At 38.6% G+C, this 24,213-nt stretch overlaps 1 pseudogene; it reads left to right on the forward strand.

The window, feature by feature from the left end:
* The first annotated feature begins 23,481 nt into the window (after positions 1 to 23,481).
* On the forward strand, positions 23,482 to 23,555 carry LOC147829899 (small nucleolar RNA U3; annotated as a pseudogene).
* The last annotated feature ends 658 nt before the right edge of the window (positions 23,556 to 24,213 follow it).

Below are 24,213 nucleotides of genomic sequence, written 5' to 3' on the forward strand. Positions count from 1 at the left end.
AGGTGGCAGAACCCTGAGCTAAATCTCCAGCCCCCAAATTTTTCATATCTTCTTAATTCAGCTTTGATAATTCATATGTAACTAAGAATCTGTCCATTTATTCTGTGTTTTCCATTTTATTACAATATAGGTTATTGTAGATATTGATGATCTTCTGGATTTCTGCAGGATCTGTTATGATTTCACCCTCTTAATTCTTAATTGCATGGATTTGAGTATTTTCTTTCCTTTTCTTGATAAGGTGGACTAATGGTTTGTAAATTTTATTTAAACTTTTGAAGAACCAACTGTTCAATAATATATTGATTCTTTGTATTATTTTCTCAGTCTTCATTGTATTAATTTCTTCTCTGATCTTTATAATTTCTTCCCTTTTATGAGTTTTGGGCTTGACTGGCTCTTCTTTTTCTAGAAGTTTGAGGTTCAACATTAGGTTGTTTATTCAAGCTTGCTGGGTTTTTTTTTTTTTTTTTTTGTTTTTTTTTGGTACCAGCCCTGCTGTGTTTTTTTGATAAGGGAATTTACTGCTATACATTTCCCTTGTAGGACTGCTTTCATTGTGTCCCATAAGTTCTGGTATATTATTTTGGCATTATCATTTAATTCTGCAAACTGTCTAATTTCTTGTTGAATTTCATTGGTCATCCATTAAGTTAAGATTAGAGTTCCATTAAGTCTATTAGGTCACACCCCATTGGTTAGGAGGGTGTTATTCAATTTCCATGTGTTTATCAAGTTCCTTTTTTGGTTTCTTTAGCCATTGATTTCCAATTTCATTGCACTATGGTCTGATAATATGCATGGGATAAGTTAAATTCCTTTTCAGTTACTTAAGCATGTTCTATGAGCTCATATGTGGTCTATTTGGAGAATATCCCATGTATAGCTGAGAAGAATGTGTATTCTGATGTTGTGAGATAGAACACTGTGTAAATATCTATTAAATTCATTTGTTCAAAAGTTTGGTTCAGTTCTGATGTTTCTTTGTTGATTTTTTTTGCCTAGTAAATCTATCTCTTTGTGACAGTAGGATATTGAGGTCTCCCACTATAATTGAATTCATGCTTATTTGATTTTTCAGATCCATTAATATTTGTTTTATATAATTGGGTGTGCTGGTATTTGGTGCAGATATATTTATGAATGTTATTTGTTCTTCTCCCTAACAAGGATGCAGTTACCTTCTTTGTCTCTCTTGATCGGTCTTAGCTTGAAATCAACTTTCTCTGCCAATAGAATATCTTTCTCTGATTTTCTCCAGGTTCCTGTCATGTAGAGTGTCATTTTTCATCCTTTGACTTTCAGTCTATAAATTTCTCTTTGAGTTAAAAGTGTCCCTTGTATGCAGAATCTTGTTGGATCTTGTTTCTGGATCCATTTTGCCAGTCTGTTCCTTTTGATTGGTGAATTGAGACCATTTACATTGATGGTTATAACTTATATGTATTAACTTATCCTTGTCATATCATTTTCCTGTTGTTGGTTCTCTCTCTTTCCTTTCTGTTTAATTGCTTGCTTTGCCTGGTGGATTTATTCTGCTGGGGTTCATGGAGTCATAGTCTTCATTATCTCTTTCTAGAATATCCTTCAGAACATTTTGGAGTGCTGGTTTGGTGAACATTAATTTCCTCAGGCATTCTTTGTCATTGAAGTATCTTATTTCTCCATTGATTTTGAAAGATAGTTTTGTGGGGTACATCAATCTGGGTTGGAGGTTGTTTTCTTTTAGGTCTTGAAATATTTCACTCCAAGCTCTCCCTGGCTAAGTGTTTGTGTTGAGAAGTCTGGTGTGATTCTGATGGGCTTTCCTTTATAGATGATTTATTTCTTTTCTCTAACAGGTTTTAATATTCTGTTCTTGTGTTGGGTTTCTGGAATCTTGACTACTATATGTTTTGGTGTAGATGTTTTTGATCACGCCACTGTAAGTTTTCTTGCAGCTGGTTATCTTGTTGGTTTTGCCAGGTGTCTCCTTCAACCTAACAGACAATATAAAACTTAAACTATATAACTTCTAAAAGATAACAAGAAAAATTATGTGACCTTTGCTTAGGCAAAGACTTTTTAGTAATGATACCAAGACTCATTTTATTAGGAGAAACAAATTAAATCACCAATGACCCATTAGTATAGCTAAATTAAAACATTTGTCCATACTGAGTGCTAGCAAGGGTGTAGAGGAACTGGAATTCTACTGCAATGCTTGTGGGAATATAGAAACCAAAGGAAAAAATAAACAGTCCAATCACTTCAGGAAAGAGTTTGATAGTTTCTTAAAAAATTAAACATACACCTACTGTATAACCTGGGTTGCATTGTCTGTTATCTAGTTGTTGAAGACCATTGTTTCATATTTTATCTAGCTTTGTTTTAAGTAGAAAGATAAAGCTACTTCTTATTATTCATTCTATCTGAAAGTATAAGTTTATGAAAAGGTTTTTTTTTTTTTTTTGTACTGGGGATCAAACTTGGGTCCTTGTGCTTTTGAGTCAGGTGGCAGAACTACTGAGCTAAATCCCCAGCCCCTGAAAAATTTTAAGAGACATCATTATACACAGTCCATGAACTCACCTGTGAGTAAATTGTTCTAAGGGCCCTTCTGGCTAACCCTGCATACTTCTCTGTCCATGTTTCAGGTAATCTCTATTTTTCTATAAGAGATTCAGCTTTAGCCCTTAATTTCTCATTGGTGATTACATTTCAGTTCAATAGAAGTATTTTGAGCCTGCATTCTATGTTATGAATTTGGTAAATCAAGGCTGAGTGAGAGAAAATTGATCTCAACATGGGAAAAAGGTACACAAAGAGTTCAGCTCAGTCTGGAGTAATACAGTGATAGAAGTGTGACCAAAACTGAAGCCTGGGGCATAGCCATGCACAGGAGTGGTGCATTGCTCTGCCTTGAGGTTCACCCCTACAACCTGTGCTTAGCCTTACTTCATGCAGTGCTGAGACACACAGCACAGCCAGCCTATTTTCTCTGAGCTTATGACAGTGCTGGAATCTGACCAGATGGCCACCTAATTCCTCTCAAATGAAACACTTTTAAATAGGTGTCATTATCCATCCTCCATAAGAAGAATTGATGGTAAGAAAATTTAAAAACTGTGTCATTCTTTTAAGCAATGGTAAAAGTGTGATGAAAAATGAAATATATCTATTCTCTTTAAAGCTTGTGTTTTTAGGTTGCATACTATATGTTAAGGGCACAAAAAATAGGTCCTACAACACTTCTATTCATGATCAGTATATATTTTAGTCACACTATAAATTAATCTGGCTGGATGGAAAAGAATGAGATTATACCTTTTAATTTCATTCTTGTCATTTTCCTTTTTACTATTTCAATTTTAATTTTTTTCCTTTTGGATTTTGTAGATGGAATCTTTTTAAAAAATTCTTTTATTGGTACATTTTAGGTATACAGTATGTTTACATTTATTGTTGGGCGCTTGTACCTGTACTTGATGTATCTTAATTCTTATTTTTTCCCCATTACCTGTGTGCCCTTTACCCCCTCCACCTTTCCCTACTTACATAGATTTCGTTTCCATTTTTTTTCTTTTCTCATAATTTTTCCTTTTCCTTCTTCCCTTTCCTCTTCGCCTCTCACCACCCCTACACCTTTGGACCTTTTCCTATTTCAAAGTATCAATTTTTCATTTTAATAATTTTAATCCTTATTTACACTTTCAGTTTCTCACACTAGAGAAACTACTCGGTATTTACACGTGTGTTCTATTTATTTCACTTAGGAGTATGGCCTCAATGTGCATCCATTTAACTATAAATGTCTCTAGTTTCTCATTCTTTATGGCTGAGTAGTATTCCATTTTATAAAAAAACCCTCATATCTTCTTTATCCACTTTCCAGTCAATGGACACTTGGGCTGTTTCCAAGCTTTAGCTATTACAAACTGTGCCACTATAAACATGGGTGCACATATATTGCTGTGGTATGATTCTTTTAATTCTTTTGGGAAGATACCCAGCAGGGGAATAGCTGGGTCAAATTCCCATTCTCTAGCCCTAGTTATTTGAGGTGTCTCCATACTGATTTCCACAGTGGTTGCACCAGTCTGCACTCCCACCAAAAATGGAGAAGGTTCCTTTCTCCCACACCTCGCCAGTATTTGTTATTGGTTGATTTCTTGATAGCAGCCATTCTTTCTGGGGTGAGGTAGAATCTTGTTGTTCTCATCTGCATCTTTCAAATGACCAGTGAGGTTGAACATCTTTTCATATATTTATTTGCTGCTTTTACTTTATTATCTGAGAAATGTCTGTTCATTTTGGATGCCCATTTTTGAATTGGGTCTTTGAATTTGGGGGGTATGATTTTTTTCAGTTCTTTATATATTCTAGATAGTAGTCCTTTGCCTGAGGTACAGCTGGTAAACATTTTTTCCCACATTGTAGGTTCCCTCTTAGCTCTGTTGGTGGTGTCTCTTGCAGTGCAGAAGCTTTTTAATAAGATGAGATCCCAGTTTTTGATTCTCTGTGATAGTTCCTGTGCTACTGAGGTTTTCTTCATAAAGTCTTTTCCTATGGCAAAGTCTTCAAGAGTTCTACCTATGGGGGCTGAGGATTTAGCTCAGTGGTTTTTCTGCCTGCTGCGCAAGCACAAGGACCCAAGTTTGATCCCTGGTACCAAAAACAAACAAACAAACAAAAAGAGTTCTACCTAACTTATCTTCCAGGAAATTTAGTGTTTCTGTCTTAATATTTAGATCTTTAATCCACTTCAATCTTAGTTGAGTGCATGGTGATAGGTATGGGTCTAGTTTTAATCTTTGGCAGGTTGAAATCCAGTTTTTCCGACACCATTTATTAAATAGGCTATCTTTCCTCCAATGAAGGTGGTTGGCTCCTTTGTCAAAGATGAGGTGACTGAGTGAGCCTGGAGTTGTTTCTGCATCTCCTAATCTATTCCACTGATACTGGGGTCTGTTTGTTTGCCAGTACCATACTGTTTTTATCACAATAGCTTTGTAGTATAGTTTCAAGTTGGGGATTGTAATACCCCTGGCTATGTCTCTGTTGCCTAGAACTACTTTTGCTATTCTAGGTCTCTTCTTGTTCCAAATGAATTTTTGGATTGTTTTCTCTAGTTCTGTGAAGTATGTTGTTGGAATTTCAATCAGCATTGCATTAAATCTATATAGTAGTTTTGGAAGTATGGCCATTTTCATTATATTGGTTCTTCCTACTCAGGAGCAAGGAATGTCTTTCCATTTTCTTATATCCTCCTCAATCTCCTTTTTCAGAGTGATGTAGTTTTCAGTGTAGAGGTGTTTTGCTTCCTTTGTGAGGTTGTTTCCTAGATATTTCATTTTTTTAGATGCTATTGTAAAAGGAATTGTTTCCTGAATTTCTCTCTCAATGAGTCTACTATTTGTGTATAAGAAGGCTATTGCTTTTTAAGTGTTGACCTTATATCCAGCTACTCTACTGAATCTGTAGACAGGACCTTCCTACATAGTTCAGGATGTCCTTGAACTCACTACATACCCCAGGCAGGCCTCAAACTCATAGAAATCTTCCTGCCTCAGCCTCCCAAGTGCTGGGATTACATGCATGTGCCCCCTTGGCCAGCTCACTTGGTTTTAATTTTAGGTCCAAATTTAAAAATTTCAAAATATTTAAGAAGAATCCCACGTGCATATTTTTGTCCACCTGTATCAGAGTGACAAATTACAGCCATCCTTTTATATTTGTGGGGATTAGTTCTAGGCCCTGAGCAAATACCAAAATCAATGTATGTGTGAATGCCTTGTATAAAGTGGCATACTATTACAGATAACCTATATACATTCTTTCCTATACTTCAAATCATCTTCAGATTACTTACCATACCTAATGTTATGTAAATGCTATGTATGTTGGTGTTACACAATATTGCTAAATGAATAAGAAAAAAAAAAACTCCACAGGTTCTGTATAGATGGATTTTTTCTGAATATTTTCTTTCCATAATTAGTTTAATCCATAAAATCAGGTACCACAAATAAAGAAGGCCAATTCCATCTATTAATGTAAAATTTCATCCCTCCTGACTGCTCCCAAGCACTTCTTGAAATAAATATTATCTGAGCTTTCATTTTGACCCAGGATACATTTGTTAAGTTTTTGTATTTTCTCTGATTTGGCAGCCCTATGTATTCTTTTTTTTTGTTTGTTTGGTTTTTGTTGTTTTGTTTTTTTCGGTATCAGGGATCAAACTCAGGTCCTTGTGCTTGTGCATCAGGAGGCAAAACCACTGAGCTAAATCCCTGGCCCAGCCTTATGTATTCTTAACAAATCTAATTTTATTTTCTTGTTTTCCAAAAGACTATAGTTAGCATGTTCATATACAGCAGAATTGAAGGGCCTAGAGGCAAGTTGTGTTTTACTTAATGAAGACAAAGACAGATAAAAATGCTCAGAAATTCATTCTTTTATTTTGAAACCAAAGCAGAGAGATTCCCATTCCACACATTAACCACTACAGCCCCATGGTTTAGAAGAATCCTGCCTTAACTCACTAGAAGCAAGTGGAGAGGCCAATCCTTGAGGGTGGTTTAGGGAAGTACAGTAATGACGAGGACAATACCTCTGAGATATTTGCAGCAGGCTCAGTTAGTTGGGTGTTGCTTGCTTTTCACTGTCGTATTTGTTCCTCACTGTGAAGTAGGCTGTATTATTACTACCTTATCAAAGTGAGGGAAATTCAGTAGATAACATTGCATGGCCCGGTCTCATGGCTAACAAGTAGCAGAGCCAGACCTGTCTGGTAGTTTTTAGCCACTGCTCTTCATCCACAATACGATTTACTGGCTCTTCAATACAGGTTTTGCATGTATTTGAATAGGAGTCCTGGAAGAATGAACCAGGAGATAACTGATCTCAGTTATACCACAGAAAGGCAGTGCCTGACCCTTAAGGAAAGAAAAATTCTTGCTGTTCATCACAGGCTCCATGTGGTGACCCCTGCAGAGCCCTCCCACCTCCTCTATCATGCCACTCTTCCTCCATTGCTGGGGACTATAGTTTCTCCAGTATCTTCCATGTCAAATAGAAGATGCTCAAGACCTGCCAAATAAATAAATGACCACCCATGGACTGTGATAGGAAGAGGACATGCTTTGGGCCAAAAGACCTGGGTGTGTGCTGTTGCTTTGTCACTTCCTACCTGTGAGACTACAAGCAAGAATACAATCTCATGGAGTTTGTCAACTTTTCCATGAAATGGGGACACAAAGCTGGAGAAGAAGGGTCTCTAGAAGGTGTTGCATTTCATATCAAATGTTCCTAATGTTTCACCTTGAGCATGGCGTGCAGCATGGTACAACATGCAGAGTGAGGCAAAGTTTTTTAATTGTAATAAGAATGCAGCAATTGTTTTTTTTCTCTGATTTCCCCCTTATATTTATCCAGTGAAGCTATTTCCTGCTGCCACTGGAACAGCCCACAATCTTTCTGCCACTCTTTGTTAATGACATTCCTTATAGTCACTCTAAGTTATCCAACACTGTCTATTTCAGTAATTAAAAATTTATAATCACATGTATTAGTCAAAATTTCTGACTGTATTTTAAAATAAGACATCTTCCTAGCTCCCTCTCTTGGGGTCAGTTACAGATGTGCACATGCTATCCTAACATTAGGCATGTTCTTATTCACACCTGTCCCTTCTACTCCACTAAGTGCCCTCCATCTACTATCTTATTAAGAAAGCCTGAAGGGAGTACGTGGAGAAAGGAAGGAAGCAGGAACATTCCTTCTTTGTTGCCATGGTCATAAATTATCTTACTCTCTGAAACTGAAAGATATCTAAGCTGATTCTTTGAGTTATCTCCCTTAAACTCCCTTCTCCTGACATTAGGCTTCTACCCTCATTAATTAGGGTCCCTACTTGTGACTTTCTGGACTTACATGATTACAGTCTAGTACTGGTTCAAGTTGTTTTTAGTTTATTTATCATAGTAGTTATTGTTTTGCCTAGTTCATTCTCAGTCCATCCTAATTCAAGGGTTATCTTCATCTTCTTTATTGAGAAGTATTTGCCTACACCTATTCCCCACCTCCAGTGGTCACAATGGACAGGGTCAAACAAGATCTAATTTTCTCTTTCTAATTATTTCCAGCTGAGTGCGGGATGGGACTCACTCCAGAAGTTCTCACCACATAAATCTTTTCACAAGTTCCTGCTCATTCCCAGCAATCTAATCTTTGATACTCTGAATTGGGCAAATGGTCTCAGCTCATGACCAGCATTCATTCTAGATCCTGTAGGTGTTCTGATAGTATCTTTGGTATGTCTGCATCTAGTCTCTCAGAGGGTCTTAGTAGAAACTTTTACTTCAGCCAAATGTAACCCATGCAGTGGATACCACTGTGTGTCATACACTGTGAGGTACACTCATGAAAACCCTGCCTTCTACTCGTGGAGTATGAGTTCTAAAGAGCTATGGGTGACACCCACAACTCACTGTATGGGATGATAATAGCGTAGTCAGCACTGACTCAAACACTGAGGCTAGGTCATGCCATCAAAGCACAAAGCCTAGAGATAATGGCCTCAATGCATTTGATATTGGTTACATCTTATTCCCTATCTCTCCTTACAGTCTCAGTCCTGACCTCTAATATTATTGCAACATCCCCACAGATGTAAACACTTGCAAACAGTGGATCTGTGGAGCCCAGGAAGTCCCTAGCCATGGATAAGAACACTCATGTCTGGGCCTCACAGTCATGGTTAAGTCTCTTTCTGCTGGAGCTCTTGAATTATCTGGAGAGGTGCCAAACATCCTCTCTCTTCTTTACTGGGAGCAGGGAGGAAGAGAGAGAAGCCAAATGGTTCTCCTTTTTTATTTTTAAAGATTACTCATTTAAAAATTATTTATTTTCTAATATTAGTGACAATAAAATGAAAACATGTTAAATAAGTGCTTTAGATTCTGGGACAAGATAATGGAGATACCCAGTGATGGCTGAGCGATTGTGTCAACTTGAGAAGTATGGTTAAGAGAAGCTTAGCTACACTCCTTTCCTATTTCACATTATCTATTATACATTTTAGTCTTTATTTACACTTTCAGTTTCTCACACTAGAGAAACTATTCGGTATTTACACATTTGAGTCCTATTTATTTCACTTAAGAGTATCATCTCAATGTGCATCCACTTAGCTATAAATGCCTCTAGTTTCTCATTTTTTATGGCTGAGTAGTACTCCATTTTATATAAAAAAAATACATTTTCCTTATCCAGTCTCCAGTTGATGGGAAATTGGGCTCTTTCCAAGTTTTAGCTACTACAAATTATGCTGCTGTGAACATGGGTGCACATATATCACTGTGGTATGATTTTTTAAATTTTTTGGGGAAGATACCCAGCAGAGGAATAGCTGGGTCAAATGGGACTTCCAATCCTAGTTCTTTGAGGTATCTCCATACCGATTTCTGCAGCAGTTGCACCAGTCGACACTCCCAGCAGCAGTGGAGAAGTGTTCCTCTTTCCCCAAAGCCCACCAGCATTTGCTATTGGTAGATTTCATGATAACAGCCATTCTTTCTGGGGTGAGGTGGAATCTCAGCATTTTTTTCATTTGCATCTCTCAAACGACCAGTGATGTTAAACATTTTTTCATATGTTTATTTGCTATTTCTACTTCTTTGTCTGAGAAATATCTGTTTATTTCGGATGCCCATTTTGGGATTGGGTCTTTAAATTTGGGAGGTCTGATTTTGTTAAGCTCTTTATAGATTCTAGATAGTAGACCTTTGTCTGAGCAACAGCAGGTGAAAATTTTGCCCATGTTGTGGGTTGTCTTCACACTTTTGGTGGTTTCTCTTGTTATGCAGAAGCTTTTTAATAAGAAGAGATCTCACTTGTTGGTTGTTTTTGCTAGTTCATGGGCACCTGATGTTTTGTTTATAAAATCTTTTTCCTCCACCAATGTTTTCAAGAGTTCTACCTAACCACTCTTCCAGCTGGTTCAGTGTTTCTGCTTTAATATTTAGATCTTTAATCTATTTAGATCTTAGTTTAGTGTATGATGAGAGATATAGGACTAGATTTAATCTTTGGCAAGTTGAAACCCAATTTTTCCAGCACCATTTATTAAAGAAGCTATCTTTCCTCCAGTGAGGGTGTTTGGCTCCTTTGTCAAAGGTGAGGTGGCTGTGTGTGTCTGGCGTTGTTTCTGCATCTTCTAATCTGTTCCACTGGTCCTCTGGTCTATTTCTTTGCCAGTACCATGCTGTTTTTATCACAGTAGCTTTGTAGTATAGTTTCAAGTTTGAGGTTGTGATACCCCATGCCATGTCTCTGTTGCCTACAGTTGCTTTTCCTATTCTAGGTCTCTTCTGGTTCCAAATGAATTTTTGGATTGTTTTCTCAAGGTCCGTGAAGTATGCTGCTGGGATTTCAATTGGGATTGCATTGAATCTATATAGCAGTTTTGGAAGTATGACCATTTTCACTATGTTGATTCTTTCTACCCAGGAGCAGGTGTTGTCTTTGCATTTTCTGATATCATCTTCAATCTCTCTTTTCATAGTGCTATAATTTTCAGAGAAGAGGTCTTTGATTTCTTTTGTTAGTTTGATTCCCAGGTATTTCAATTTTTGGATGCTATTGTAAAAGGAATTGTTTGCTGTATTTCTCTCTCAGTGAGTCTGTTGTTCATGGAGAGGAAAGCTATTGATTTTTTTTGTGTGTTGACCTTGTATTCAACTACTCTACTGAATTTGGTTATTAAGTCTAGAAGACTTTTGGTGGCGTTCTTGGGGTCTTCTATATAGAGTATCATGTCATCTGCAAATAATGACAACTTGACTTCTTCATTTCCTATCTTTATTCCTTTTATTTCTTTCTCTTGTCTAATTGCAATGGCTAATGCTTCCAAGACTATACGGAACAGGAGTTGTGATAGTGGACATCCTTGTCTTGTTCCTGATTTTAGTGTGAACGATTTCAGTTTTTAACCATTTAGTATGACATTGGCTGTTAGTTTTTCATAGATGGCTTTTATCAGATTGAGGTAAAGACCATCTATTCCAATTTTTATAGGGTTTTTTTTCTCATAAATGCATGTTGGATTTTGTCAAATGCTTTTTCTGCACCTATTGAGATAATCATATGGTTTTTGTCCATGGCTCTATTGATATAGTGCATTACATGGATTGATTTGTACATGTTAAACCATCCCTGCATTCCTGGGATGAATTCTACTTGGTCAGGGTGTATGATTTTCTTGATGATTTTCAGCATTCTATTTGCCAGTATTTTATTAAGAATTTTTGCATCTATGTTCATTTGTGAGATTGGCCTATAGTTCTCCTTTTCGGTTGGATCTTTCTGTCCTTTGGGGATCAAGGTGATGCTTGCTTCCAGGAATGAGTTTGAGAGTATTGCTTCCCTTTCAATTTAATTGAAGAGTTTAAACAGTAGTGGCAGTAGTTCCTGTCTAGATATCTTGTAGAATTCAGCAGTGAAGCTATCGAGGCCTGGGCTTTTCTTAGTTAGTAAGTTTTTAATTCAGGGAGCACAAGTGAATGGAGAAAAATAAGAATCAAGAGAGATTATGTAAAGTTGCAAATTTCCAATGTTGGATGTTATTATATTGTATACCTAAAATGTACCAATAAAATTAATTTTAAATAAAGAAATGGTAGGAACTACCTGGTTTCTACTAAAAAATAAAAGAGCGAGAAGCTCAGCTAAATCACCTCAGCAATTCCACACCCTAGGGCCTGGGAGATCTACCCTAGGGCTGATCCTCACCGGGATTTTATAAAGGGGAAATGAGGAAGGACAGGCTGCTTCTGTTCCTTTGGAGGAGCTCCAGTCTCACCTTGGGTGGCATCTCCTGGCTTCTGGCATGATCCTTCAGCCTTCCATTACAAACTCTTCAGTCTTCCATCACAGACCCATTGGCCTCCTAATATGGACTCACAGAGGACAGTGCAGTGAGCTCCAGACCTTCAACTAAATCCTTCAGTCTCCAGTGTGAAGACAGACCCTCTGCACTCTTCCTCATCTAACTCTGGGTGGCCATTGTGAGCCAATCTTGTAAATTCATGTTTATTTGTATATCATATGTTATCTCTGTTTCTCTAGTAAATACTGACTGGTACAATACCCCTTCCCTTTCTTCTTTCTTCTAAACGTAATGAAAAGCCTTGGAAATAATTAAACTGGCAATCATAGGAAGACCCTAGAAAGTTAGAAAGAAAAAATCAGAGTTGAAGTAGGGTTAAGATTTGAGCAACAGCATCAGTAGTAGGTGGGCTCCTTGGGTTTTCTTTTTATTCCTCTTATATGCCAAATTATGCACCAGAATCCTTCAAGCTGGAATTGCTAACAGGTGTAGATGAAAAGAAATCAAAGCAGTAAAACTACTCTCTCTGGCCAAAGTATAAGGGAGGGTGCAGAGCAGCTGCAAGGATATATATATAAATGTCTGAATTACAGTCATTTACAAGAAGCCTTAATAAATATTTTAGAGGATGTACTAATAAAAATGTATATGTTTTAATGAGAACATTAGAATTTTCAACAAATGTTTGCTAAGCATATACAAAGACATCTGGAACTAACTTAGGAATTCAAGGTCAAAAATGAAAAAAACTTATTGACCAAAGAAGCTTACAACCTGGTCTAGAGGAAGAAATTAATATGAAAATGTATTAGAAGGCAATCTGATAAGTGCTATGTTAGCAAATACAGCATCCTCTAGTAGAAACTTGCAAACTAGGACTTGATCTTATAGTGGAAATGATATTCTGGCAAGCTTGAATTGTGAATTTACATTTGGTAGATCTTTGGAGGATTATGCACTCTTCTTCAAATGTAAGAATATTTGATCTCAGTGCATATTTTGTGTAACATACTAGAAAGCCCAATGAAAGCAGTCTACACAATAAAAACAATCTCAGCTCACCCAATAGCAGGGATTGGGATCGTTCCAGTGCACATGAGCTCCCTGATGTCACTAGGGTTTCTAGAAGGCATTTTGTATCTCTCTGCTCTACCTTACTAAGGGGTTATGCTAGTCAACTTTCTGTCACTATAGCAAATATTTGAGATCATTAATTTAAAAGGAAAAATGTCTATTCTTGGCTTGTGGTTTGGATATTTCAGCTCATGTTCAGTTGGCAGTGTTGCTAAAGGCCTCTGGTGAGTGTTGAGGCCTCATCATAACAGAAGCACAAGGTATAGAGCACAGCTACTCACCTCATAGCCAGAAAATGAAAGAGAGACTAGGAAGAGGCTGGGGTCCCACAGTCCCCTTCAAGGGCTCACAACCATTGAACTGGAGACCTCCCACTGGGTCCCACATCCTAAAGACTCTCTCACCTCCCAAGAGAGCCATGATAAGGACCAAGACTATAATACATGAACTTTTGGGGACACTTAAGACTCAAAATATATTATTGGTGCTTCTTGTCCCTCTCTAATATCACTGATAGCTGCAGGAGATCTTGAAGATACTCATAAGGGAGGTGAAGCAATCAAGAAGTTTTTCTCCTGTGCCTCTCATATTATCCGTAGGATAATCTTTGGCAGAAGCCCAGCCAAACACCCAACAGATTACTGGCCAAGAGAGATTCCAACAAATCTAGATCAAATTCAATTTTTAGCATGAACAATGACACCAACACAATTTGTCCATCTAGTACAGAAGCCTCTGCAGTAGATTAGCAGCTGTTTCCTCAAAGTCTGTGGTGACCCTCAGTCTGACAACAGTAGAGTTCTGGTAGTTAGAAAGTAGGTGGGCAATGCTACAGGTAAAGGAACCAAGACTGTCTTCCAGAGGGAGGGGCTGTAACTTCTGTTTCATCTGTATCTGTGCCTCAGTGTTCAGTCTGGTGGTGGAAGCACAAGAGTAATTCAGCAGTGGCTGTCACTCAAATGGAATGCCTGAGTCTACTAAATTGGAAAGACTGGGATGGGTACAAGGAAAAAAAGAGAAAAATTTTCTTCAAGAAGAGAATTGTGTTGGAATAAGTTACAGCCTTTTGTCATTCTTCCAAAGGAGGATTCTGACTTTGTATGATTGACCTATATTAATTTTCTATTTCCGTTTGTTTCCATAGCAATGTAGTTCATTCTTTTCCTCATATTTTCCTCTTATTGGTGATAGCAATTCTTCTCATGTTATATTTGCCAAGTAGTTTGCAGATGTTTTTTGCCATTGTTTTTCTGGTTGTATCTCTTACAAAATAATGCCACTATTTTGAAAATAAACAACAATAAAAAATTAACAAAAAAAAGCTATATGGTAACCACTAAGAGCTCAATGACTCAATGTGTATCTTGTTAATCAAAGAATAAGTCTACAGAATTCACATTGTCTCCTTTATTCTCTCAATTAATTTATATAAAAATAATTTGCTATGATTCAAATATGGTTTGAATGCATCTCCCAAGGTTCATATGCTGGAAACTTGGTTCCCGGGGAGTCTGAGGTGGAACTGTTAAGAGGCGGATTTTTGTGGAAAGTAATTAGGTCATAAGGGTGCTCCCTTCCATAGTGATTAATACTGGCCTCAAGGAGTGGATCAGTTCTTGCAAGAATTTTTTGTTATAAAGCAAGTGTGGTTGCCTCAGCTGTCTCCCCAGCTTCCTGTGATCATGTGATCTCTCTTTCTTACACACACACACACACACACACACACACACACACACAGCTGCCATCTAACACATTGTGATATAGCCAGAAACCCCTTATTAGAATAAGAGATGGCATCATGGTTGGTCTTGGACTTCCAAAATTGTGTGCTAAATTAACACCTCTTCTTTTTTTCTTCAGGTATTTTGTTATGGCAACAAAAAATGGACCAGTAAATCATTCTAGCCAACTCTCATGAGAAAATCTTTGTGTCAGGTATGGATTTTCAGATGTACATGAAGAAAAGTGGCTGTTCTGGGGTTCTACAATTGGGATTAGAGACACAGAGGAGGGACACTTAAGCCATGTTTGCTGGAGTCGGGTATGTGAGGGGTTTGTGTGCATGTGCATGCAAGGCATGGGAAAGCAATCAGCGGAGGCCAAAAGTCAGGAAGCTAGGGACAGTCATTTCTCCTTCAAAGCCACCCTTGAGCTGGTGACCCATGGGTTCTATGGTCTCTGTTCACACTCTTCAAAGGTGACTATGTCTCTGAGCCAAGCAGCTCTGGTGAGAGAGGAGATAACACCTCGATTGGAGTTCTTCCTGTGCCTCCAACACACATTCTCCCAACCCTGGCAGTACTTCCTCTCACAGCTTCCACAAAAGCCCAAAGGGAGGATGGCGCTAATAAGACCACCACAGTGGTTACAGATGAAGCTGACATGAGTGCATCCACAAAGAGTCCTGAGAGCAGAGTGGGCATGCAACAAACAGGAGCCATATAGATGCTGGGGGTGAGGGTGGCCAACACTCTTCCTTTACAGGTAGGAAACTAAGATGAGCATATTTACATGACTTACCCAAAAAACACAAGAAGTAATACTGCTGAACAAGGGTATGTTTACCCAGGCCTCAAATTTACTAGCTTTGTAGAGAGGCAGACTATGGAAGAAGCAGTTCTGACCTCTCAAAGTATGATCAGAAATGACAGTGTTTACCTGGAGGTCTATATCTTGTGCTTCCAGGGACAATGTGCTCCTCCAAGAAGTGGCTCTATGAGTAATCTAAAGAATGGTGGCATTGTGAGCCATTTTGCCTTAATGTCAAATGGAGGTGAGGCGTACCCTCCCCAGATCTGGAGGCCTGGACAGGCAGACTCCACCTCATCTTGCAGAAGGGTGCCACGTGGGTGGAGGTCTGGTCCAGGTTGTGGGAAGTGCACTCATCAGAGTGCCCAGGAAGACTTCTGGCCTGACCTACACAGGCCCCCACATCCTGCATTTGACTTAAGGCTGCAGACCATGGGGCTGGGGTGAGGGTTGTACTTGGGAGAGGAGGACGGGCTGCAAGAAGTTTCCCCAATACACAGCTTTTGTGAGCTGCCTGAAGTTGAAAGCAACTCTCCTGGGTGTCACCTATCTGGTCCCTGCCCAAGCAGAAAGTCTGGCAGAGCCCTGGCTCTCCCTCAGTTTGGAAGTGCTTAACTTCCCAGAGTAGCACTGGACTTGCTGGGGAGGTAAGACAGAAGGGTTTAGTGGAGAGAGTTATGGGGGGCTCACTTGTTTTACTTAGAGATCACATGGAAAGGGTATGGGCTGCGCCCCAGAGGCAAATATGACCATGTCACATGAGATAACAACACCCTACATAAAATATGTTAGCCTCCCCAAGGAAAGGGCCTTTGCCAGTATATTTACAGTGGTTCTAGGACCTAACTGTATACTAGGACTAAAGTACATACAAATAATTCTATTTATTCAATGTGAGCGTACACACACATTTATTTGGCTGTAAAATTCATTGGTTGCAGAAGAGCTGCCCTTCTCCTCCACAGGACTGCAGGCCACAAAGGACATCAATAATCCCCTTTTCATTCTCAATGATGCTGAGGACACCTCTGATACTCAGCCACTCCAGCCCACTCCACTATCTTAGTATAATGTAAAATAAACCAATTTAGTTAGCACTCATTGAGTCTTCAAGGCTAGCAAGTCCAGTGTGGTACACAGGGCCATGGATAGCTTCACATATGACATCACATCTCATTTCATGGTTTTAAAGGCTGGCTCCTGATCTACAGTGCCACATTTGTACACTCATTCCCTGTAAGGCATCTCTCTGTAGACTGGACAGTCCATGAGGAAGGCACTGTTTCATCTTATGATCTGGAACATGTTGAGGGAAAGAAGGAACAGTGAGTAAGGAGGATCCCATAAGAATATCAGCAAGTTGTAGAGGTCTCTATTCTTCTCCTGCAGGTGTTAGTATAACTCTTGCTACATATAGCTCTCTATTTTGATGCTGAAAGTTAGGGTTCTCTTCAGGAGAAGCACTCTGCTCACCCTGGACACCCATAGTAACCTCCTGGTCTCTGAAGAGACTGCATTGGATTCTCCCTGCAAGCCCACAGGACCACAGTGCAGGCTCCAGCCATCCACCCTGCATGGGTGTTTATGTGTCCACACATCTGTCTCATGAGGTGAAAGTGTCACATTCACATGATGATCAAAAATCTTGGTCCTCTACAAACCTTGTGTTCTCAGCATCTTTCTCAGTACAGCTCTGTCTTAATTTCCAAGAACCCTAAATATCAATCATGACCTAATGAGCAGAAGGACCAGATTTTCCCAGATCTCCACCTCTTCCCACCATGTGCCATCCCTGCCCAGGACCTGAGGGTGGGTAGGTAGATCTACAATGCATTGAGCTAGACACATGGGGATAAGTGCTGGTAGCTCCCCAAACACAGCTGGAAAACTGCATTGGAGGCACAGGCTTCTGTTCCAAATTCTAGAACGCCTCCTAACATAGTGGTCAGGTCTTCACCTGGAGACACTTTTGTCCCAGAACAGCCAAGTCCAGGAATCTCTTCCCTATACCTCAATCTTGATATTGTTCTCTCTGAATTTTCTACTGTGAATCAACAAATCATGAGCCCCTTCTCTCCTCATCCCCTATCCAATACTTTGTCCTGTGCTTCCCAGGGCTCCTGCCTGGTCCTGTCCCTCCACCAGGGACAGACTTTCCGGAAAAAGGGCCTTGCTTAGCTCAATTGTCACCTGCTCCTTGAGGGACCCACATCTTTGGGGCATAGTGAAGGATGACTGAGAGTTGGAAGACATAGCCCTAGCAGGGAACCCTGGGGAGGAGATGGTCTCTAAGGATATGTGTTTCCCTAATAGTGATGCTGTCTCCATCTGTCAGTTAGAATCCCCAGCTATTCTCTTAGATCAGTTTCCACCAGGGGATCTTAGCAGAAATAAAACTACTCTAGCAAAGCAGTTTATGTGAAGCAAGATCTCCAAGTACTTCATCCTCCAAATAGAGCGGCAAGGCTATGAAAAAGTTTCCCAGTGGCTTCTGTTAAAAATATTAAAATAAACATAATAACACTCTTAGGGATATTTTATGGATTTCTTAGATGGATATTCTAGAGTCAGCAAAAATCTCTAACCCAAAACAATCTGCAGAGCCTGGATGATTTATTTCACGGATTCTCTAATGTGTGTGTGTGTGTGGGGGGGGGGATTCATGCATGCATATGTTGTGTTTCCAGGTGTGACAGGGCTCTTGCAATTGTTTGTGTCCCTGACAGTCATCACCAATAATCCCTAACCAACCAGCAAGCAAGGGAGTCCCAAGTCACAGGAGCAAGCAGATCAGAACACACACAATGCATGGTCAGGCTGTGCCAAGCTGGGGCGGATCCAAAAAATGATCAGGAAAGCTGCCATGGGGCCACTGTCCAACCCCAGCACAGCTTCCCCAGAGCCCAGGCCATGTCATCCTGTCCTGATACTCTTTACCCAACCCAGTAGCTAATGAGGTCTTTGCCTCAAAATGTCTCTTCACTTGCATCCTCAGCTCCCTCCTCTGCCCCTGGATGAGTCTGTCCTCTCTACTCCTCCCTCCCATGATCTCTCCCCACTAATTCTTAGATTAAATTCTTATCCACTCCTTCTCCCAAACAGCAGGCTTGGTGATCAGTGGCTTTCAAGGGGACTCCAGAAGAGCCAGGAGCTCCCTGCCCCCTGATTCAGAGGGTCCAAGGGAGAGCTCACTGAAGAATGGAGATGATGGCCCACTCATGACTCCTAGACGATGACTCTTGCAAGCTGCAGGAGATGGCCACCATGCAAAGTAACTCTGAAAGCATAGGTGGAACAGAGTACCCTGTGACACAGAGGGAACCATATGAGTGTGCCCAAGATCTCCTGGACAAGGGAGGGAAAGTCATGCAATGGTACCACTGAAACAAGATTCTGGAACCCAGAGCTTCCTCAAATCTCTGTACACTTCTCCTCAAAGGAGAAGTGTGCAGAGCTCAGGTCAGACTCTAAACCAGGTCACTGAATTCATTTCCTTTACAGTGTGTGGTATAAACAGACCTTTATATTTCAGTCTGCTCTTGGCAATGTACAGAGAAAGATTTCAAGCTATGTCCTAACAGGGACTACCAGGACAGACTAAAATGAATCTATTGTCACAGTGATTGAAAAGCTTGCTGGTAATGGAAGAAAGACCAGACACAGAAAGGCTGCTTTAGTTACATAGGAAGAGATGGATCAGGGTATGGGTGTGGTATCCAACTTACCATGGTAGTACAAGATCAGTCTTCAGATGAAGCCAAAGTGAGCTCCATCAGTGCATAGTGGGGAAAGCAAGTTCAGTTTAATACAGAAGTGGAGCATTATTGTGGTGAACAGTGAAAAGGTCGGCCCCAAACAGAGCCACTTTCATGCAAGATAAGAAGTTGCCTTCACTCAAGTAGTTAAGGTAGGGAGGGGTCAAATACCCTTCTTAGGAAAACTGAAGGACTTCTGCTCTGCTCTGAAATTCAGGCTAATGACCTCCAAGTTTTCCTACAATTTTATACTTCATTGTTTCATGAGCCTATAAATAAGATAATCAGCCACAAAATGAGACTGTTTCTTTATAATTTGCCATAAATACTTCCAAGTTAAAAAAACTTTTAAAACGTTAAAAAATTTAAATAATACAGTTTCTACTGGGAATCACTAGGTTATAAGGCACTTTGTATCTTTATAGAATTAAAAGAGAAAAAGATGATATATGTTACCCCAACAGCACATTCTTCTTTTGTTATAAAATCTTTTGAAAAAGCCAAAATAATATTTCAAATCAGTCTTTTGTTTTCCTCATATCACTCCTTCCAGTCTACTCCGATGAGAGGGAGCTCACCCTCCTCAGCCTGGGATGCATTCTTGCTACAGAGCTGGAATGGATGTCCAGGCAGCTCTCCAATTCTAGAACTAGGGCAGTGTTGGAAACCACCTGGTCCACTCACAGCCTGATCCCAATGATGGGCAGAGTTAGGTCCAAGTGGTGCAGCTAGTGTTCAGTCTCTCTGCACGGCCCTCCTTTATGAAGACTTCTGTCATGAGGGACCCAGCATTTTCCAAAGCTAGCCACAGAGTGGTTCTACCATGTTCAAATTCACTATTCACTGACATAAACAGTTGGAATATTCTTCACCTTGCCTCAGAAATAAAACAGCCTATAAATTCAGAAAGGAAGTTAGCTGTACAGGAAGAATTGATCTTCCATATGTGCCTGAAGATGTATTTAGAAGAGAAATTTATCTCATGACCTAGACAAACAGAGGTGTTACTCAAGATGTATTTTGTGTGTTACTAAATCTGTAGAATATCTGTAGCTGAAGAGTGAAAAACAAATTTCACAAACAGGTATGTTTGGCAGAATTATTCAGAATTCTTTGCTGCAGAGGTTCTGGGAGATTTTAGTTTGATGACATACCATAAGACTTGACATGGAGAACAAGAGAATTTATCCATACTCTTTGATGGTGCAACTCATGGAAGTAGTGTTCTTCAGAATCTGTATTGGGAAACAAGAGATTTTAGTTGAAACTAAAATGAAAAGAAAAATATCACTGAAATTCACTGATATGTGGCAGTGAATAAATAAAACGATTTTTACTCTATTTAATAAGTGAATTCAATTGATGAATGAAAAAGACAAAATAAGCAAATGATTTAAGTAATTGACTACCTTGAACTAAGCCTAAATTTTGTGTAATGATTGAAGTTAGAGGTCATTTTGGTACATATGGAATTAGAAAAGAGTGAAATTGCTTAGAATGACTTGTCTGTTCAAATGGATTAGATTAATTTAGGTGGTAAGTTAGGAAGAGAAGAGGACTTCTTTGACTTGATAAAAAATTTACAAAATCTTGTAGCCAACATCATATTTAATGATGAGAAAATGGATGTGTCTCACCTAAAATCAGGAACAAAACAAGGAAGTTCATTCTTACTACTCCTCTACCAGGAGCTGCTGTACCAGAAGCTCTAGCAAAGCAATAACCAGGAAAGGAAAATAAAAGACACACAGATTGGAAAGAGAGAAATAAAACTGCCCTTCTTCCCAGATGACATGATTGTCCACACAGAGAATCTAAGGAATCAACAACAACAAAAATTCCCTCCTGGAACTAAGTGTGTATAGCAAGGATACAGGATACAATGCTACTATATAAAATTCAATTTTTTCCATTAAGTTTATTGGTACATTTTAGATATACAATAGAGTTACATTCATCATTGGGATCTTGAACCTTTGCATGATGTATCTTTGTTCTTATTTTTTCCCCATTCCCCTGCCCTCCTTTCACCCGCTCCACTCTTCCCTATTTACAAAGACTTTGTTTCCATTTTTTTCTTTTCTTATATTTTTTCTTTTCCCTTCTTTCCTTTCCCCTACCCCTCCCACTTCCCCTACCCCTTTAGATCTTTTCTTCCTATTACACAATATCAATTATACTGTTTGATCCTTATTTACACTTTTAGTTTTTCACACCAGAGAAACTATTTGGTATTTACACATGTGTGTCCTATTTATTTCATTTAAGAGTATGGCCTCAATAAGCATCCATTGAGCTATAAATGTCTCTAGTTTCTCATTCTTTATGGCTGAGCAGTATTCCATTTTATTAAAAAAAAAATCTTCTTTATCCAGTCTCCAGTTGATGGGCAGTTGGGCTGTTTCCAAGCTTTAGCTATTACCAACTGTACTGCTATAAACACAGGTGAGCATATATCACTATGGTATGATTCTTTTATTTCTTTTGGGAAGATATCCAGCAGGAGAATAGCTGGGTCAAATAGGACTTCTAATCCTAGTTTTTTAGGTATCTCCATATTGATTTCCACAGTGGTTACAAAAGTCTTCACTCCCACCAACAATGAAGAAGGATTCCTTTCTCCTCACAGCCCCACCAGCATTTGTTATTGATTGATTTCTTGATAGCAGCCATTCTTTCTGGGGTGAGGTGAAATCTCAGTGTTGTTTTCATCTGCATCTCTCAAATGACCACTGATGTTGAACATTTTTTCATATGTTTGTTTGCTGCTTTGACTTCTTTGTCTGAGAAATGGCTGTTCATTTCAGATGCTGATTTTTGAATTGGGTCTTTATATTTGGGGGTCTGATTTTTTTGAGTTCTTTATATGTTCTAGATAGTAGACCTTTGTCTGAGGTACAGCTGGTAAACATTTTTTCCCACATTATAGGTTGGCTCTTAGCTATGTTCATGTTTTCTCTTGCAGTGCAGAAGCTTTGTAAAAATTTGAGAACCCAGTTGTTGATTTTTTTGTGCTAGTTCCTGTGCTACTGAGGATGTGTTCATAAAGTCTTTTCCTATGCTAATGTCTTCAAGAGTTCTACCTAACTTATCTTCCAGCAAGTTTGGTGTTTCTGTTTTAATATTTAGATTTTTAATCCACTTAGATTTTAGTTTAGTGTATGGTGAAAGGTAGGGGTCTAGTTTTAAACTTTGGCAAGTTGAAATCCAGTTTTTCCAAAACCATTTATTAAAGAGGCTATCTTTCCTCCAGTGAGTATGGTTGGCTCCTTTTTCAAAGATGAGGTAGCTGTGTATGTCTGGAGTTGTTTCTCCATCTTCTAATTTATTCCACTGATCCTTGGGTCTGTTTCTTTCCCAGTACCATGCTGTTTTTATGACAGTGGCTTTGTAGTATATTTTCAAGTTGGGGATTGTGATACTTCTTGCTATGTCTCTGTTGCCTAGAATTGCTTTTGCTATTCTAGTTCTCTTCTTGTTACAAATGAATTTTTGGATTTTTTTCTCTAGTGCTGTGAAATATACTGTTGGGATTTCAATCAGGGTTGCATTGAATGTGTATAGCAGTTTTGGAAATATAGCCATTTTCACTATATTGGTTCTTTTTACCCAGGAACAAGGGATGTCTTTCCATTCTCTTATATCCTCTTCACTCTCTTTTTTCAGAGTGTTGCATTTCTCAATGCAGAAGTCTTTTGCTTCATTTGTTAGATTGATTCCTAGATATTTCATTTTTTGGATGCTATTGTGAAAGGGATTATTTCCCTAACTTTACTCTCAGGGAGTCTGTTATTTGTGTACAAGAAGGCTATTGATCTTTGAGTGTTGACCTTCTTTCCAGCTACTCTACTGAATCTGTCAATTAAGTCTAAAAGTCTTTGGGGGGAGTTTTTTGGGTTTTCTATGTAGAGTATCATATTATCAGCAAATAATGACAGTTTAATTTCTTCCTTTTCTATCTTCATTGCTTTTATTTCATCCTCTTGTCTAATTGCTGTAGCTAATGTTTCCAAAACTATATTGAACAGGAGTGATGATAGAGGATATTCTTATCATTATTTATAGTTAAAAACATAATTCTACTTATATTAGTATCCCCCCAAAATAAAATACTAGGTATAAATGTAACATAATATATACAAAATCTATATTAGGAAAATTATAAAAACTGATGAAAGGAATAAAAAAACTGTACAAATAGATTTTTTATGAATGTGAAAAGGAAGACTCAACATTGTCAAGATTTCAATTCTTAAGGCTATACTTTCAGGGATCATTTCTATAGTTCGTTACTAGAGAAGTTTCTCCGATCATGTAGAGTACAAGATTTCAATTCTTTCCAATTAATCTATAGATTCAGTGAAATCCTGGTCAAAACTCCAGCGATCTATCTTGTGGACATGGATAAACTGTTTTTGGAGTTTATGTGGAAAATAAAGACCACCCTCTAAAAACCCCAACACAACATCAAAGAGTGAGAAGTTATAAGGCTATCACTTCTCGGCCTTTTGGCTAAGATCAAGTGCAGTTATAAGGCTGACACAACCAGGACAGTGTGATACTGAGTTTAAAAAGACATAAATGTTAATAGAACAGAATAGAAAGTTCAAAAACAATAGAACCATATAAATATAGTCAACTTAAGATTTACAAAGACCTAAATGGAAAACAATAAAGGAAAGAGGGCTTTTCAACAGAAGGTTCTAGAAAAACTGAGCATCCACACACACGCAAAGAAAAGAGAAAGGAAAGTATTTAGATATAGACTTTTTATGCTTCACACACACAAAAAAACCTCAAAATGGATCATATTATAAAATGCACAACTATAAAACTCCAAGAAAATAACACAGGAAAAATTTAGATGACTTTTTAGGTATAACAACAAAAGTATATTTTCTGAAAGAAAAAAATTGCTAAGTTGGGCTTCATTAGAATTACAACCTTCTGATCTATGTCAGACATGGTTACATAATGAAAAGGCAA

The sequence above is a fragment of the Heterocephalus glaber genome, unplaced genomic scaffold (assembly GCF_053883595.1).
Source record: "Heterocephalus glaber isolate CG9 unplaced genomic scaffold, H.glaber_assembly_v1.0 deba00000347, whole genome shotgun sequence".
NCBI lineage: Eukaryota > Metazoa > Chordata > Mammalia > Rodentia > Bathyergidae > Heterocephalus > Heterocephalus glaber.